The sequence below is a fragment of the Pinus tabuliformis genome, chromosome 6 (assembly GCF_031772625.1).
Source record: "Pinus tabuliformis cultivar Carrire ecotype Pingquan chromosome 6, CPIR1, whole genome shotgun sequence".
Taxonomy (NCBI): domain Eukaryota; kingdom Viridiplantae; phylum Streptophyta; class Pinopsida; order Pinales; family Pinaceae; genus Pinus; species Pinus tabuliformis.
The window spans coordinates 804,906,062-804,925,566 of NC_142292.1; the positions used below are offsets into that span (position 1 = coordinate 804,906,062).

The 19,505-nt window shown below is 35.4% G+C and overlaps 1 pseudogene; it reads right to left on the reverse strand.

The window, feature by feature from the left end:
• Nucleotides 1-239: 239 nt before the first annotated feature.
• On the reverse strand, nucleotides 240-5,461 carry LOC149261249 (cell division cycle 20.2, cofactor of APC complex-like; annotated as a pseudogene).
• Between the last annotated feature and the right edge of the window lie 14,044 nt (nucleotides 5,462-19,505).

The following is a 19,505-nucleotide window of genomic DNA, read 5'->3' on the forward strand; positions in this document are numbered from 1 at the left end:
CTTAGAAAATACAAAGGAAAGACTGTCAGCACAAAAACAAAGACTTTCAACACAAAATCCATTTAGCGATAGATCAATAGAATGAATACCTCTACCAAATGCAGCACTCTAGACATGTGACCTGTAAATCTCTCTTATCTTAACCATATATGGATATTTCCATAAGGTTAGCTGGTTCTGGCTAAATCCATGTGAGCAGATAATACCCCTGTGCTCATTCCTGAAGGAGGAAAATATGCTTAACGGATATGCATGAGATACATGTTAAAAGCACCAGCCACATCTTTACTCTTGGTCCTCTTTAAGGTATCAGGAGCTCCAAAGACTTGCCAAAACCTAAGAGTCTCATCTCCTGCAGCCGATGCAACAGTGTACCCATCTGGACTCTGAAAATACAAAACAAAGGAAAGACTATTAGCAAAAAGGCTAAGACTATCAGCACAAACCCATTTAGCGATAGATCAATAGAATGAATACCTCTGCCAGATGTAGTACTCTAGACGTGTGACCAGTAAGCTCTGCTATCTTAACCATAGATGGATATTTCCATAAGGTCAGCTGGTTCTGGCTAAATCCATGTGAACTCAATAGCTCACGCTCATGCTTATTCCATAATAATGAGCAAACTTGAGAGTGAGTGTCAACGGTATTTAGGAAAGCTCCTGTATGAGTATTCCAAAACTTAATGCAACGGTCAACACTACCTCCACCAGATGCCAAAATATTGCTCTGGAAAGGGCACCATGCCAAGGCTTTTACTGCAGCACAATTCTCATCAAGCCAGTGAAGATATTGAGTTGCAACATTAGAGGATGACATGCTCTTGTCCCATACATGAAGTAAATTTTCATTCCCCCCACTTGCAAGCTGTTGGCCAGACATAGACCATTTCAAACCACACACTTCTTGCACATGTCCTCTGTATGTTTGAACAATGGAATCACGGATGCAGACATCATGATTAAATATTAAACCATCAAGGCCACTAGTTGTAAGAATATGACCATTCCAAGCAAGCGCACCTACACGGGATTGGTGACCTTTTAAGGCTCTCAACTGTGTTCATTGAAAAACATTACCAAGTGAATGAGATTGCATCTAGAAACAAATAATGAAACTGAAAATATGAGAACAAAAATTAATTTAATCTACCTGTCTATTAGATGTAGAATCCCATAGCTGTACAACAGAATTAGTCAAGCCAACACCAATATGTCTTCCATTAGGTGCCCATTTAACACTGGTTATTTGACCAACATCATCATCGACTGTCAGGAGCTCAGAAGTTGTGCTCTTGGAGGCATCCCATAAATACACCGTATTGCTGAGGGCTATCGATAAAACGTTATTGGCACTCCAGTCCAACAGATTCAAGTAATAATCATCCACAAGCTCAGGGGCATCCAAAGTTCACTCCACAGACTGAAAATAATGATATAAAGGCTGTCAATTTTTAATTATCTAGGTAACATCCTAACATCCCACAGGAGTGTGGTCCTGGGGCAAGCAGTGAGGTACTCAAGGCTTGGGCTTGAATTAAGGTGAAGACTAGTTGCAAGTCGTAAGTGATTGATGACATAGATACATCCTAGGGAAACAACTTTTCTATAAGCAGTATTTCTTAAAAGAAAAATTATCTAGGTGACAAAAAGGCAGAACCCCTGCAGAGATAGATATAGCAGTGGATCTCAATCATCTTGACTCCAAGAGAAACCCATTCAGAGACAAGGGAGGATTTGTAACTTGTCCAATTCTCAATCCCAACCTGGGCCGTTTGCTCAAATATCAAAATCTATCCATTACAAGCATTAAGAGACAAAAAACCCAAAAACGAAACATGAAACTAACATGGAAGTGTAACATTGTAAGTTCAATATACAAAGACAGAGCTATAAACTAGGGTTGGCTGAAGGATTTATCCAACACTGAATAGTTTTCAGAACATCACACTCACTCTTCTTACCTAAGAAGTAGTCCTTTACTCAACTGAAAAGAAAAAATGGTCAAATTCTTCAATGCAATCCTTCACTACTATACCTAATACATGAACATGCTTTTGGTTGTTTAATATGCCCCTCTGTACAAACCTCTAAATAAACTAAATGAATTCATGAATGGTTAGAGTACTAGAATAAAAAGGAAAAACATATATGATAAGCAAGATAGACTTACAACATATTCAATATAACATAAGTCCATGCCTATTTGAATTGCAAGGAATGTAACAATTTATTCCTACAACAAAATCACTATGGTACAGAGTATATTCGCTACTCTTACCTAAGAAGATTACCCTTTCCATGTCAGACTTGTACATGTCCAGAACAACATCTCCATGTACAAATCACAAACCTCTTGATACACTCAAAATGAAATCATGAATGGTTAGAGAATTGGTATAAAGAAGGAAAAACAATTATGTTAAGCAAGATAGGTTTATAGTGTCATCTTTATTTATAATATTTTGAATGCAAGAAATTATTATCATACTGCAAATAATATCCATGTGCTCATTCCTAAAGCGGAAAATCTACTTAACGAATCTGCTTGAAATACATGTTTAAAGCACCCGCCTCATATTTACTCTTGGTCCTCTCTAAGGTATCAAGAGATCCAAAGACTTACCAAATACAAAGGAAAGACTGTCATTGTGTCAACACAAAAACAAAGGAAAGACTATCAACACAAAAACAAAGACTTTCAACACAAAATCCATTTAGTGGTAGATCAATAGAATGAACACCTCTACTAGATGTAGCACTCTAGACGTGTGACCTGTAGAGCTCTCTTATCTTAAGAATATATGGATATTTACATAAGATTAGCTAGTTTTGGCTAAATCCATGTGAGCAGATAATACGCCCTTTCCCATTCCTGAAGGAGCAAAACCTGCTTAACGGATATGCGTGAGATACATGTTAAAATAACTAATCGCATCTTTACTCTCAGTCCTCTTTAAGGTATCAGGAGCTCCAAAGGCTTGCCAAAACCTAGAGTCTCATCTCCTACATCCAATGCAATAGTGTACCCATCTAGACTCTAAAAATACAAAACAAAGGAAAGACTGCCAACAAAAAGGCTAAGACTGTCATCACAAACCCATTTAGCAATAAACAAAGATAATTGAACGATCTCAGAATACATGGGAAACAATCCTCCACATAAGATTTCTAGAAAAGCATCAATTAAATTAAAAGAAAACCATATAATTTGGGCACCCAAGAAAATAATTAAATTAAGCATTAAACTTGAAAAACAGAAAGTCGAAACTTTAAATACAATCCAATTGAGCATATTGTATCACATATGGAAACCTTAACCAAACCCAAAAAAAATTCATTAAAAATATGTCCTTCAACAATATCCAGAAGACCAGAAGTTCAAACAGGGGAAATGGAATAAGAGAACTATAATTTTTTGACGAAATTAGGCCCAAAACTAAGCAAATACCAAAAATAAAGAAGCCCTAAATTGGGTGAACGAAATATATCAATGAAAAAAACACTCGAACCTAGTATCAAAAAGAAAAACTTCAAAAACCTTTTAATTCAATCACTCAAAGAAGGCACCTCTTAAAAATATGTCCAAATGGATTGCAAGAAACCTTGAAAATTTTCATAAAAGTCTCAAATTGCATGCCCCAAAATATCCATTAAAAATAAGCTCAAGATTATTGAACAATTCCAAGATTTCAAAAACCCTGAGATAGAATGCCTCAAACAGGCCAGCAGTCCACAAACCCTGCAAACTTTCCCAGAAAGCCCCAACCTCAGGTCCACAAGAGCAAATCTAGAAGGTAAACATAGAGAAAACTCGAAACCCTAATTAAATGGGTTTCTTGAGAGATAGAAAGCCATTGAATCCTTATGAAATGACCGAATCCTTAATAATTTTCGTACCAAATCCTTAATAAAATGAAGTTTTATGATAAAGTAATAGCCTGTCAAAACCATAATTAAATCAGGCTTTCAAAGAATACCAAACCATCAAATTCCTAATTAAATAAGGGTTTCTGACAGAATACCAGGATAAGGTCGCACAAAGTGGCCTCATCGACTTTAACGAATTCTTGATCCCAAGTCTTGATTTGACTTTAACTCTAGATAACTAAATGTGATCATCAATCGATTGAATGTATGAGTGATCGTTGTTTGTATTGGGTGATTAGAATGGTAGAAATTGATCTTTGTAAGATAATGGATTTGTTGTGGAGGTAACTCATGTGTCTAGAGGTTGCATGTGCAAAAAATCAATTTGATTGCTGAATTGGTTTGTACCTATGGATGGTGGAGTAACGCTACAGGAAGAAAACAAAGTTATATTGTTCAATCATGGAATGGGGAGTAGGGAATGGAATAATCAATTTGTAAATCGATTTATGGAGTTGGCACGTAGGGAAGAAAGCACAAGGGCTTAAAGGTCGATTTGCCGAAGTACATGGTGAAGAAATCTTTTCAGATTTCATTGAAAGGAAGTTAATTGACCATAGGGTCAATCTAGTAGGAAATCGCTACTTGGAGAAGGAGACCTCAATGAGTTAACAAAGAGCAGCAATCTTTGGTTTTTAGAGGTTGATTATTATTCAGAGAAGGGTGATGTAAATCTTTGTGTGAAGACAAAATACATTGAATGAGCCATGTCATTCCAAATTTCTAGAAGCGGAGATGTTGCAAAGTGACTTTGAGAATCAAAGTTAGTGCATAGTATATGTTCGATTGAAATGGAATAGAAAAGAGTTCCTATGAGAACAATTCAGATTCATGATCAAAAGAGCACAAAGCAAAGTGTTGACAAAGTCACTACAAAATCATTTGGAAGCATAGGAAAATAAGGTTTGGAATGGGCATTACGTAAAATATGTGCGGCATGACAACATTAAATAATTTAAAGATTGTAGAAAGAAGATGTGAGCATAGTATTGATGGCATAAAGTGCCACTTAGATCAGGAAAAAACTGATTGTCAGAGAAAGCACCTAAAGGGTGCATCACATTATCATATAAATTATAAAAGTCAATAAAAAAAATCAATAATGAATATTTTTCCTTAAAGATCAATAATTTCTCCATGCCAACACTGAACAGTTTTCAGAACATCGCTTTTCCATAACACAAACAAGTGGAGTCATGAATCATCTATTTACCAAAAAATCATTTCTCAAATAGACAGTGTTGCCAATAAGAGGGAAAGCTTTTTTTTTGTAGTTGGTAGTTGATAGTGGACTCAGAAAAGCACTACTTATTTACACTATGTTATGGTTAAGCTCCACTCCTTTCATGACCAGAGCTGCCTTCTGTTTGTTGGATATCCTATCTTTCAATCACTTTCTTTGCTTCTATCGTACATGACAGAATATGTTGCAACAAAATAAGAAACATAGAAATAGAGTAACCACAAACACAACTAACCTGAACTGAATTAAATTGGCTGAACATGACAGCTAATGCTGACGATGCTCCCATTCTGTATAATGATAAAACCCTGTGTGTTGAACGATTACCATTGGTGAGTGTACAATTTTTTTTAAGTTAAGCAAATCTATAAGCCACAATGCAGACACCTTGTAACTTACCACGTGGAACAACACATGTAACATGGGAGAAACAACTTACCTGCGATGCTGTTGAGGAGTACTTGGATGTGGAAGAGCACACCCTAAACAACTTTCTTTCTTACCAATGTTCAGCACAAATGTTCGCCATGTACACTCCTCCAATTTCCTATGCTCTGGTGTTTAGAAGCCTCTTGTCTCTTCATCCGCCAATCATATAAATTTAATTGTTCACAGATTTGGACAAAAGAAAAGTTGACATGCATCATTTTGAAGCTAAATTGTTACTATAATGATGATCAAGGCATTGTCATGACCACTTAGAATGTTATTGTCATAAATTAATTTTAAATGCTTAGTATAATAATTGTGACATAATTATAGGATTGGGTGTTGGGTTCTAATTGAAGCCTAATGGAATTAAGACTTATGTGGTTAATATCTTCTAACTTCGTAACCGGAGAACCCACAGTAAAAACCATTTTTCTATCAATGTTTCAAATCCCAACAGGGATCCATCATCAGGACTATTATTTAATGTTTATAGAAGAAGAAGTCAATTGCGAGATATAAATAGTTATGAGGTAAGTTGTTTTAAAGAAGGTCAGCTGTTTTGATTAAAGGAAAAAATGAAGGGCAACTCTTCTTGCTATCTTCACCCTAAATTTCTCGAGTAAAATTATTTCACTCCATGTATCCCCTCTGCATAAGGAAATTATTTTGGATTTAAGACTTCTGTGGTTAATATCTTCTAACTTCGTAACCCGAGAACCCACAGTAAAAACCATTTTTCTGTCAACGTTTCAAATCCCAACAGGGATCCATCATTAGGACTATTATTGAATGTTGATAGAAGAAGAGCTCAATTGCGAGATATAAATAGTTATGAGGTAAGTTTTTTTAAAGAAGGTCGGTTGTTTTGATTAAAGGAAAAAATGAAGGGCAGCTCTTCTTACTATCTCCACCCTAAATTTCTCGAGTAAGATGATTTCACTCCATGTATCCCCTCCGCATAAGGAAATGATTTTGGATTTAAGACTTCTGTGGTTAATATATTCTAACTTCGTAACTGGAGAACCCACAGTAAAAACCATTTTTCTGTCAACGTTTCAAATCCCAACAGGGATCCATCATCAGGACTATTATTGAATGTTGATAGAAGAAGAGCTCAATTGCGAGATATAAATAGTTATGAGGTAAGTTGTTTTAAAGAAGGTCGGCTGTTTTGATTAAAGGAAAAAATGAAGGGCAACTCTTCTTTCTATCTTCACCCTAAATTTCTCGAGTAAAATGATTTCACTCCATGTATCCCCTCCACATAAGGAAATGATTTTGGATTTAAGACTTCCGTGGTTAATATCTTCTAACTTCGTAACCAGAGAACCCACAGTAAAAACCATTTTTCTGTCAACGTTTCAAATCCCAACAGGGATCCATCATGAGGACTATTATTGAATGTTGATAGAAGAAGAGCTTAATTGCGAGATATAAGTAGTTATGAGGTAAGTTTTTTTAAAGATGGTCGACTGTTTTGATTAAAGGAAAAAATGAAGGGCAACTCTTCTTGCTATCTTCACCCTAAATTTATCGAGTAAAATGATTTCACTCCATGTATCCCCTCCACATAAGGAAATTATTTTGGATTTAAGACTTCCGTGGTTAATATCTTCTAACTTCGTAACCGGAGAACCCACAATAAAAACCATTTTTCTGTCAACATTTCAGATCCCAACAGGGATCCATCATGAGGACTATTATTGAATGTTGATAGAAGAAGAGCTCAATTGCGAGATATAAATAGTTAAGAGGTAAGTTTTTTTAAAGAAGGTCGACTATTTTGATTAAAGGAAAAAATGAAGGGCAACTCTTCTTGCTATCTTCACCCTAAATTTCTCGAGTAAAATGATTTCACTCCATGGACTTGTTTCTACATAGTTGTCTATGAGATGGATATCCTATAAATTACTAGAGCCTAAAAGAAACAAAGAATACTTCAAAATTACCTGAAGTGCTTCATATTTTACCCTCTAGAAATTGAGGTGATTTCTTAGAGGATCCCATGCTGCTAGCATTATCTGTATGAACCAAGGGATATCAAGAATGAAAAAATTTCCCAAAGGGATAGAAGCTCGATGGATCCATTGAACTCTAAAATGAAAAAAAAACAACCAGAGAAAACCCTAGTAGCCAGAGAAGGAGATACAAATTATAGCCATGGATATATAAAGCATGTAAGGGAATGAATACTACTGAAAACAACCAAGAAACAACTACAATGAAGAAAGAAAAACAATAACAAATAGTGTGTTACCTGAAAATATAAGGACTGCGATGAGGTGTACTGATTGACCCCACGAATGCCACATATGCAGAGGTTTCAGAAAAAAGGGCATGCCTATGGCTTTTTGTCTTGTAGCAGTGAAACCCAAAAATCACATTAATAAGTAATAACACTAATGAAGGTTGTAGACGCAGTAGAAAAAAGGAAATAATAAACAAAATGAATCCCTCCCTAACATGATAGTTGGGCTATCTCTTGGAAACAGAAATAGTAAGAATTTAATTAGAATCCCTCCCTAACATGATGGTTGGGCTTCCTCTTGGAAACACAAACACAACAACAAGCATTAAATTCAAAACAATTCTAATCTAAAATATAATTCTCAACAAAAAATATTCAATTATGAACTATCATAAGTGTACAAAGTCGTATAGTCTATAAGATTGTTGTAGGAGTTCCATTGAAGGAAACTATTGCTAACCCAAAGTCACAATATATTGAATTCATCATGTAGAGTCAAGGCATTGTTTTTTTTGACACTCACATAAAAAATAGTGTTGCAGGAAAACAAAGTACTTTCAAAAAACAAGGTACCTTCAAAATTTGTTTTGTTCCACAAAGTTCAAAAAACAAAGTATCTTCAAAATTTGTTTTGTTACACACAATTTTTTTTATGTTTGGACCCTCACAACCTAGTGCACTCCTTAAAAGCTAGAGCGATGCACGTTCAAGTTATTAAAAGTTAACACATATCAATCATTTTTGTCCTCTTTTTGTGAGGTGCTACATTAATTGTGGGTGTGGAATGCTCATCACATTGAACACCCTCCTCATTATTTCTATCTCCCATGCACTGAAATTCAACAATGGTTTCTTGCCAAGGTTCAAGAATGACAATTGAATGATTGTGTGAAACAAACGAATCATCATGTGCTTGTATATTCTCCCCATGCTCACTCCCATATGTTTCACCTGATTCCTATACACAACACACTTTAACTTGTTAGAATAACAATATACCTCCAATGGAATTACTGCATTATTCATAAAATATTATAAACAACTAACCTCGGATCCATAACTAGTAATTAATTTTTCCCCTCGATTTATCATGTGTTGGCAAAGACCTTGGGAACCATGTAATAAATCATATTTTAAGTCTTCCTCTGAAGCTTCATTTTGAAACTGGTGAACCTACATTAACAAAGATAAGCATATTTATAAGGTAAAATAACTAATAAGATAAAATTAACTCAACATGACCATGGTTATTTTTCCTAGAATAAAAAATATAATAGATGGAAATATCACTTACCATGCCACAACGAATACTATTATATCCACTAGAGCCTAATTTGTGAGATCCAATTTTTGGCACCCTAGTTTGGGTTGCTTTTCTTGTATCTTGGAGGTGTCTCTCAGCTCCTCCTTGTGCAGATGGCGTATAGTTTGGATTTTTGCGGACTTTCCTCTTAAACTTGGCATCTTTCATAAGTTCATCCCACGTCACTTGGTCTATGATCCAAGTTGGACGTGGATACATCAAGTTTTTTGTCAACTTTGACCTTAAATTGGACCTCTTTGAGTGAATGTATTTACTTGCAATCTCTAAAATAAGTTCCTTATCAAATCCAGGATTACCAAATGTTATTACTACATCTTTAAATAGTTCTTCTTTTTTGGCATTGGTTTGTTTCCTCCAATCCATTTGGATGGTATTTCCAAATAATTGTTCTGCACGACGAAAAATAAAGTGATAAAATTTCAACCCCATTTCATCCTTCAAGACATTTCCTTCTGAAGTGAGCAAGATTGTAACTTCTTGCATTCCTTTTGTGGTCACCGATGATATTGTTGTAGTCTTGGGGATTGAGGAAGATGCCCTTATAGGTACATTAGGCACTTTGTCACTTACTTCCTGCATTTACAATGAAATTGTGGAACTGTTAAGAACCCAACCAAAATATGAAACTATTTTTCATTTCTAAAATAATTATCCTAAATGTAACAAATGAAATTATAAAAAAATAAAATAATTTTACATGTTGATCTCTTGCAGGAGCTACACTCTCCAACAATGGCATTTCCCATAACTGAATTTGTTCAATTATTTCTTGTCTGATTTGAACATTTTCAGGAATAGCTAGTAGGAGCCTTAACATTCTTGTTTGTGAGTCTATAAGACTCCTCAAAGAAACTTGTTCCGGTCTTGGTGGGATAATTCTGACTGAACCTGCATTTGATGTAAAGGCAATGTTATGGGGTTCTGGTCTAGGCGTAGATGGCATAACATGACCCTCTATACCAACAGATTGTATACTTGTTGGAGTCACCCTAGAAACATCCTGCAAGGCACAAATATAAATGATAAGATGGAATAATGGATGGATAATGTTGAAATATGTAATTAGGTTCGATCTTCATAATGACATATGCAATCACAATTCTATGTAATTTATGTAAAAAAAGGATGAATAAAATTATTTTTGTTATGCTTAAGGCATGGGTTTCATGCTCAAGGAATTGTATTCTATATCAAGCTACCATTGTGAGCTCTTAGGATTGGTCATTGAGTCGTTGTCATAAAGACCCATTTGGGCATGTTACATATTGCACATAAAAATTTTGTTTGAGTCAAATAGAGTCAAATGACCCTCTAGGACCAAGTTGAAATGTTCCATAAGCAACCATACTATAACTTGATGGAACACATGAAGAATAAAGTCTCGTTATAGAATGACAATATACCGAGAGACTCATTAAAAGAAGGTCATGAAGATGGCAAATGATCAATGAAATGTATAGTACTGTTGCAAAGAATCATGGCAACCAAAATAATAAGCACTACAGATAGGTGTCCATGAGGTATGTATAATAATTTTCTTTTAAAGGGTCCATCATAAGATGTAGTAGGGTTGAATTTATGGGTTTATATTTTAAGAAAACCCTAGTATTTAGAAACCTTAATCTTAAGGTATTTGTTCCCTATGATTTGATTTCTAGGGCATGGGATAAACTCTAGAATGACATAAAGGGAAAAGAGTATGATCTAAGGTTTGAATTTAAGAAACCCTAAAATGACCTCTTGATTACATAAAAACCCTAGAAAAGTAACTTGACATCATGTTTTGGAATAATATATTGCTTGGGTTACTTGCTAAAATAGTATTGCAGGTACAAGAAGTAAAAAATGGATGGGGTGATCCATTGAAAGGAATGATGTAGCTCTTGGTAACCTCATAAATCATGGAGTCATTGTGCAAAAACTTTATTAAATATATGCCCTAGATTTCTCAACAAATAACATAATCAAACTCACGCAAATAGATGGTTGAATCTTACATTTTGCATAACATTGGATGTATATGGGGGCATTAATGATCCCTGCATGCCAACATTGGGTGTATTGAGGGGCATAAATGAATCTTGCATGCCAAAAAAATGCACGCTTAGAAAAAACACAAATATTAATAAATAGATATAGTGAAATAAGTTAATTAAATGCACAAAAATATTGATCAAGTTTTACCACTAGCATTACCTTAGATGTATTAAAAGGTGTTATAGGGGTTGGAATGACTTTAGAGATTTCCTGCATTCCACAAACATAAATTAGCATAATATAATAAGGAACATAAGATAATTGAACTTGTGAAAGACAATATTCAAACTTACCTCATGCATCCTCATAGAAGTGTCTTGCCCTCGTGCATTTGTTAACATTTCCATAAAAGTGATTAAGATCATTAAATACCCCATAGTAGCATTGGTAACACCCATGGGAACATTCTTAAAAGAAGACATAATAACATAAAAATAAGAAAACCTTGATAAAAAAACCGATAAGAAAATAGAATCAGTAACACCAAATATATATGTATATCAAGTAAAACCTTAAAAATTCAAATTACTTGATGTTCACTACAATTAAAAACTCATTACTTAACTTGTAAATAAAAATTATATTTAGTGATTCTTTACAACTATCTTAAAATAAACATAGTGATTGAAAAATGTCATCCTCACATGTAAAATATTAAACATTCAAATTACTTAATGTTCATTACAATTAAAAACTCAATGCTTAACTTGTAAAGAAAAATTATATTGTAGTGAATCCTTAAAACTATCTTAAAGTAAACATAGTGATCAAAAAATGTCATCCTCGCATGAAATCTCCTCATCTGATGGCATATATACCCCATCATTAATAGACCCTAAATCCACAAATAAATTAATACCATGATTTTCATAGTCATCATCACCTTCAACTATAGGTAAATTAAAATCAATGAATTCATCATCTTCATGGATTTGATGCCCATGTGGTTGCTCATGTCCTTCAAACACTTCAGTAAACTCGTCCTGGTCTTCGTCTTGGTCATATGCATCATTGACAATAAATTCTTCATCATCTCCATCTTGGCCATCTATGTCTTCAGGGGGAGCTTATGCATCTTCAAGTAAATCATGGTCCTCTACATCTTGAACAAATGTTACTCTACGTTTTCTTGGATCATAATCAATCTCAAATGACCAACCAAGTTGTTCTAAATTTGGAATGAGAAAATTTTGGTCACATTGACTTAGAAACACATAAGTTTCAGATATGGCTTCAAACCTAGATGTATTGATCATATTGAATCCATTATTATGGAGCAAGATAGTTTTTTTTTCTCCCACTTCGATAAGCTTGTACCATTCAACACGAAAAATAACTTTCTTGAAAGACATAAAATCAAGCTCTATAATGTCCTCCAACACTCTATAGTAGCGAAGTGTTCTTGTGATTGGTTGTATATCATTTGCATGTGAACGACATTCCACCTCAAATGATGTTGAAACTCCACAATCATAAGTTTTTCTCTTTTCATCAACTTTTCTGATGCGAAAATGATGACCAAAATTCCACATTCCTTTGTAATATCTTGCTTAAATTCATAAAAATATCAACTAATTAGATTCAAGGATATGAAATCTAACAAAAAATTTATTAAATATATGCAATATATTAATATATATCACCTCCCCATTTATAGATCCTTTAATGAAATTCAATTGTTGTTGTGTTACTCTATCATTCCCTTTTGTTGCCTCATGTTCAATATTGGTCTTTAGCCAATTCCATGAGCATCTCTCTGGCCACTTTCTTTTATGGCTTGCAGGAAATCCTCGAGTAGTGTTTTCACCATGTCTATTATATATATTGGCCCATGCATTTTCATCTTCTAATTTCTTTTTTTCAACGTACTTCTCCATCCATTCCAACATAAAGTCATAATTGTATGCAACATACAAATGTAATGCCTCCCACTCCTTACCATCTACAATGAAAAATGTATTTGTTCAATGAATTAATAATTATTTAAAGCCGTGTAATATAAAACTTAAGATAAAAATAACTCCTAACATTTTTTATACTTTTTATCCTATTTGAAGTTCCTTCACCCTCTATTTTTTCTCCTTCAAATGATTGAGATTGTTTATAATTTCATAATCGCGAAGCTTCAAGTTGAAATTGACATAAGTACTCACTCAAATGAACCATGGCCTGGAAAACCATGTACCCCTCAACTATGGACCCTTCTAGTCGAGCCTTTGGCCTCACAAATTGTTTTAAGACCTTCATATATCTCTCCACTAGCCACATTGTTCGAATATAAATAAGACCACACTGTTCAATCTCTTCTACTAGGTGTACAAGGTAGTGCTCTTGAGGATTAAAGAAGCTTGGAGGTGTTGAAGCCCCGAAAATCAGGTCGACAACAAGGGGGATACCCACCCGGTCCAGACCTTGGTTGGCAGCTCCTTATCCGTTTGGTATAGCGGGTCCGACTGGGGATAATGGGACCAGTTTCCCAATCTAAGGGTGTGTGTGTGCAAAATTGGATATTGCTGGTCTAAGGATACTTAAAGCTAATCTAATTCAAACTTTTAAACTAACTCTATGCTATTGTAATCTAATGAAAAACAGCACATCTAATCTATGCTAACCCAGGATGTATTTCTTCTATTATGCGATCTAAAAAGATTTCAAACAATAACTGGTAATAAAGATCATTCAGCTATCATAAGAATGGAAATCAATTAAGATAAACCACTTTGCATAAAAAGTTAGGCAAAACAGTTGTGAACAGCATATCGCATAATAAGTTATTCATATATCAGACATAAATAAATGGCTCCACTGTACAAAAGTGCCAAATGGTAACTCAGACATTCATGCAACAACATATAAACAACTAAAAACTGTATATCACTTTAAGAATATAAGCAGAAATAGCCAAGAGATAAAAGTACCATTTATGACTGGTTCTACTCATAAGCTTCGAGCAACAATGATTTACCTCTCCTTGCTCTAACATCTACTAAGAGTACAGAAGTGCAACATCAGTGGCATATATCAAATGCAAACATTAATAAACCTTGATCCATCCATTCATCAAAACCCCCTCCGAGGGTGCAAAAGTGCATGTTCTGAGGACAAGTTTTTGACAAATTTCTGGACCCTTCTCCAAACGCATGAGAAGGGTTTAAATACTGCTAACTAAATAACTTAATTACATAAATTTAGGATACGGTTTAAATGACTGCCCTTCTTCTAAAGCAAAACTATTTCTAAAAACTGAATCTAATTCTTAACTATTTCTGCATTTGCTCCTTAATGTTGCGAACACTCAACATTTGTCTGGGAAGAGTCGGATGGTTGCTTTTTGCTTTTGTGTGAGTTACGCAAATAGAAATGGTAAGCGCTGGCACCATTTTAGCAAACTAGAAGATATTTTTGAGAATCTTCCTTTGGCTGGGTGGATTTACTGAGTGTATACTTGGTAATAACCCAATTTCCTCTCAAACTGCTACTGCTTTTGCTATCTCGGTTTCCGGCCTTGCGAATGACTAAGCAGGTTAGGGACTTTGCTTTCTGAACAATTTTCTTAGCGATAGCGCTAATCATGCATCGAAAACTGCCTCTGTTCTTTGATCCGGGCTTTTCTGGTGCGTTTTCTGCCTTTAGCGCTTTTTTCCTTCACCGGGTAGAAGTTTCAGGATTTTTCGTAAACATGCTGCTTTTGTGAGCTTTTTGACCCCGAATGTTGAATCACCTATTGACCTCAGCATCTGTTGAGTGATACTCTGGAATCTGTGGTTATGTTGCATGCGGCATCTGTTTTCTATTCTCCGAGCATTGACGCTTTCCCCTTTTCCTTAGATGTTTCCTGCTCATTGCTTCATATTGTTTCCTGTTTTTCATTCCTGCAGTTCACACAAAGGAAAAGAGTAATGATAATAAATACTGATACGAAAGCTCTAACCTCTATGAATGTATAAAATCATGACACCCATCATGAACTGAATCTTCGAAAAACACAAAACTGTCCTTCATTAACACTTTGGCGTACGATCATTAATTTCCTTTAAAGTGTGCGCCCAATTTTGGTTTATAGACAGCTTTTCTTGAATGTTGAGCTGAGGAAATTCGCGATGGTCGATAGCATCATCGCATCATCGCATTACCTAGATGTGTCATCGCAACTTTTTTTAGATCGGATTATCGCAGATCGCAGATCGCGACGAGCCGTTAAATCATTGTGTGTTTTTTATGCGATATTGCGATATGCGACGTCGCATATCGGCCGTCGGAGATTTCTTAAGATTTTCATTTAAGAGTGCTTCTTAATGATGCGATGAATTTCGCAGTTTTTTATTATGCTCATAAGGGAATGCTTTATCTTCTCCGCGCGATGCGACATAATTTCAAGGAGTATAATACAAAAAGTTTTATAAAATGTTTTTTGAATTTTTATTAAGGGTCCCCATTTGCTTAGTGTTATTGCTAATACTAAACAAAGAGGGGGGTTGTTGGTGGCCACAACAATGGCGATTCACCTGGAAGAAGCAGTTATCTCTATTTTTTTCTATTGAATTTTGACTTCCAAAACAGAAAAATTTTCATAAGTCTAAATTTTGTTATGGATAGATAGAGTACATTATGCCTTACCCTATTAATGATATTTTGTTTCAACCTTTTTCTATTCTAATCGCTTGCTTCCTCAGGCTTTGTCCTTGTATTTACATCAGCCATTACTTGGTCTTGTAAAGGTAAAATAAAGTCTTCTCTGTGTGCCTGCTTTAAAATATGCTCATTTGTCGTAGGTAGAGCCTCTGTTGCCAGCAGGCGTCCATAGCCTTGACAGGGTTACCTGTTACCCAGCAATGATCCTTTACCCTGCTTAAGGCTATCTACAACGTTCGAAGAAAAATCCACATTGACACTTTTTCCTTTTTTATTCTCAAATAACAATGTCTTGGTTTGGTAGCCAAATTATGACACAGTCATTCACTTGATTTACACTTTCGCTGAACAAGCTGGCTCGTGATGAGACCCCTTGCCTTTTGATTTCAAAGATCTTGAGTCATTTCCCTGTTTTGATGGACAGTGTTTGGCAAAGTCAGCGAGTTATAATATCTGTGATCATGATAAGCCGGCTCATGATGAGACCTCTTATTCTTTGAGATATAGTGCTTCTTGGATTGTTCCTCTGAATGCTGTGATTTTCTTTAACAGGGAGGAAATCATTGTTTTCCTTAAGAAAGCTCTGGACGACAATAATAGAGTTTGAAAACAGCAGTTTTACAGAGAATCTTTATTTTATTATTGATACCTTTCATTGTGCTGATATAAAACAATTTTTCGCCAAAGGTTGCTTTCATCAATTTTTTTTTTGAAGTTGAAACTAGTATCATATCTAGGCCAAAGTTTTTTTAACTCTATCTGTCTATAATAAAGATCAGATTTACGAAAATTTTTGTTATTTATACAAGCGAAAAGCTCAAAATCTGAAAGAGAATTGGTGTCTTTTCCGTGAATACCCGTAGTAACCATTTACAACTGGTTTTATTATGAAAAAGAAAAGAAAATCTAAAACTATTCTACAAAATAGAAGAATAATCTTCTATGGAAAATATATTTTAAGGATTTGTCCATTAACAGGCAAAGAATCCCTTCTACCTGCTAAATTCTGCAACACAAATGTTGATGGACCTATGACTTCAACAATCTGAAAAGGACCAAGCCACATCTTTTGAAATTTCGTATGTTTTCCCTTTTCTTCATGAGACTTATCCCATCTCAAAACTAAATCTCCCATCTGAAAATTTTTTTTGGTCATTATGCTTGAATCAAAAGAGGATTTTATTAGCGCTTGGTGATGAGCATGGGTTTTCTTAGCTTGTTCTCGTTGTTCTTCTAATTTAATTATTTCCATTTGTCTTAGTTGTATGGAGGAAGTAGATACTTCATCGATGTATTGTACTAAAGACAAAGAGGGGATGACTAAGTGAGTTGGAAGAACCACTTCCTTCCCATAAACTAAATTAAAGGGAGAAGTGCCGATTGAAGCTTTCTTCGTTATTCTATCTGCCCATAAAGCATTTACCAAAGCTTTGTGCCAATTCTTTTGGTTCTGGTCAACTGTTCTTTTAATGATCCTGATTAGGTTTTTATTTGTTGACTCAGCTAACCCATTACCTTGCAGATAGTAGTTGGCCAAATATTTTAGTTTGAACCCTCTTTTAAGTGCAAACTCAGTCATTTCATTTCCAGAAAAGTATGATGCATTATCAAACATTAAAGCCGTTGGCAATCCAAACCTAGTGATTATAAATTGATCTATGAATTCAATAATATTTTCAGAATTAGCTGTCTTGAGAGGAACTGCTTCTACCCATTTAGTAAAATAATCTGTTACCGTGAGGATGTATCTATGCTACTTAGAAGAGTGAGGAACGATCTCACCTATTATGTCCAAGCCCCACTGACTGAATGGTTGTTCGATGTTTACAGGCTGTAGTGGCAGGGACGGCTTCTTTTGTCTTCCAGCAGTTGTTTGGCAGACTTGACATTTCCTTATGTAACTGTGTGAGTCTTTGAACAGCGTAGGCCAGTAATATCCCGCACGTAAGATCTTGTGTGCAGTAGCATCTCCAGCATAGTGTTCGCCTGCTGGTCCGTCATGGAGTTCTGTTATGAAACCAGCTCAAGAAAAGATAGAAAAGATAGATCAACGCCTTAGAATTCAGCCTCTTCGAGGGGGCAACCTCCTTTACATTACATAAATGAACAATTCTTGGATGATTCAAATAACAAAACCTCCTTTCTATATATAGGAGTCTAAGGAGTCACAATATAATCCAGCTGACCTAACAATAATAATATAAAGCCACAAAAATAACAATAGAGGGATTCTATGGGCACATTAATAACAATATGGGGGCAATAGGGGCACAACAATATAAATAAGGGGTATAACTACAATAGTAATGGGGTAATCACTAGTATTATAGGGACCCAACATGCCCCTCTCCTTCAAAAAAGTGTTGTCCTCAACGCTTGAGTAGTTCTGGATACTTCTGCATAAAATTCTCATCCTCCCATGTGGAATCTTCAGCGGATAAGTTCTTCCACTTGATAAGATACTCTGAAATTGATCGATTTCGTAGCTGTCGAGTTCTTGTTTCTGTGACTGCTTCCGGTTCCAATATAATTTTTCCTTCCTCGTCAAGTTCTGGCAATATTGTTTGAACTGGGAGCTTGTCGCCTATAACCTTCTTTAAACATGAAACATGGAAAACTGGGTGCAATCGAGAAGCTGCAGGAAGCTCCAATTTGTATGCCATAGTACCAATCTTTTGCAACACCTTGTACGGACCATAATACTTTGGTGATAATTTATTATCCTTCTTAGCTTGCTTGAGGGACATTTGCTTATATGGTTGTAGCCGTAGGAATACCCAATCACCTACATCAAAACTTCTTTCACTGCGATGTTGATCTGCCTGTTGTTTCATTCTATTCTGTGCCAACACGAGGTTATCCTTTAAGAGTTGGAGGACTTGTTGTTGATGTTCGATGTGATGTTCCACTGCCTGAACCTTAGAATTTTCTCTTAAATATGATGTGATGGATGGTGGTTGATACCCATAAAGTGCCATAAATGGGGTCATTTTTGTTGCTGTATGGAAGGAAGTGTTATACCACCATTCAGCCAGAGGCAACCATTTGACCCATTGTGTCTGTTTATCAGATACAAAGCAACGAAGATATCCTTCCAAACATTTTTTTACTATCTCAGTTTGCCCATCAGATTGAGGATGATAAGATGAGCTATGAGCTAACTGAGTACCAAGACAAGAAAATAATTCTGTCCAAAAATTTCCAGTGAAAATGGGATCTCTGTCACTTACAATAATCTTTGGGTTTCCATGTAGCTTTTGAATTGTTTCCATAAATGCAGTAGAAACTGTACTGGCTTTAAATGGATGTGATAATGCACAAAAGTGTGCATACTTGGTAAGTCTGTCAACTACCACCATGATGACACTCTTTCCCTCAGACTTGGGTAAACCTGTGATAAAATCCATTGAAACCTCCTCCCAACGTTGGCTTGGAATGGATAAAGGTTGTAATAGACCTGGGTCTTAATTGTTTCAACTTTATTTTGTTGGCAAACCAAACATTCCGCCACAAACTTTTGAATATCTGATTTAAGGCCATCCCAAAAAAATTCCTTCTTAACCCTGTGGTAAGTTTTTAAAAATCCTGAGTGCCCTCCTAAGGGAGAAGTGTGCAATTCCATAAGAATCTTTTGTTTTAGCTGGGAATTCTTACAGAGGT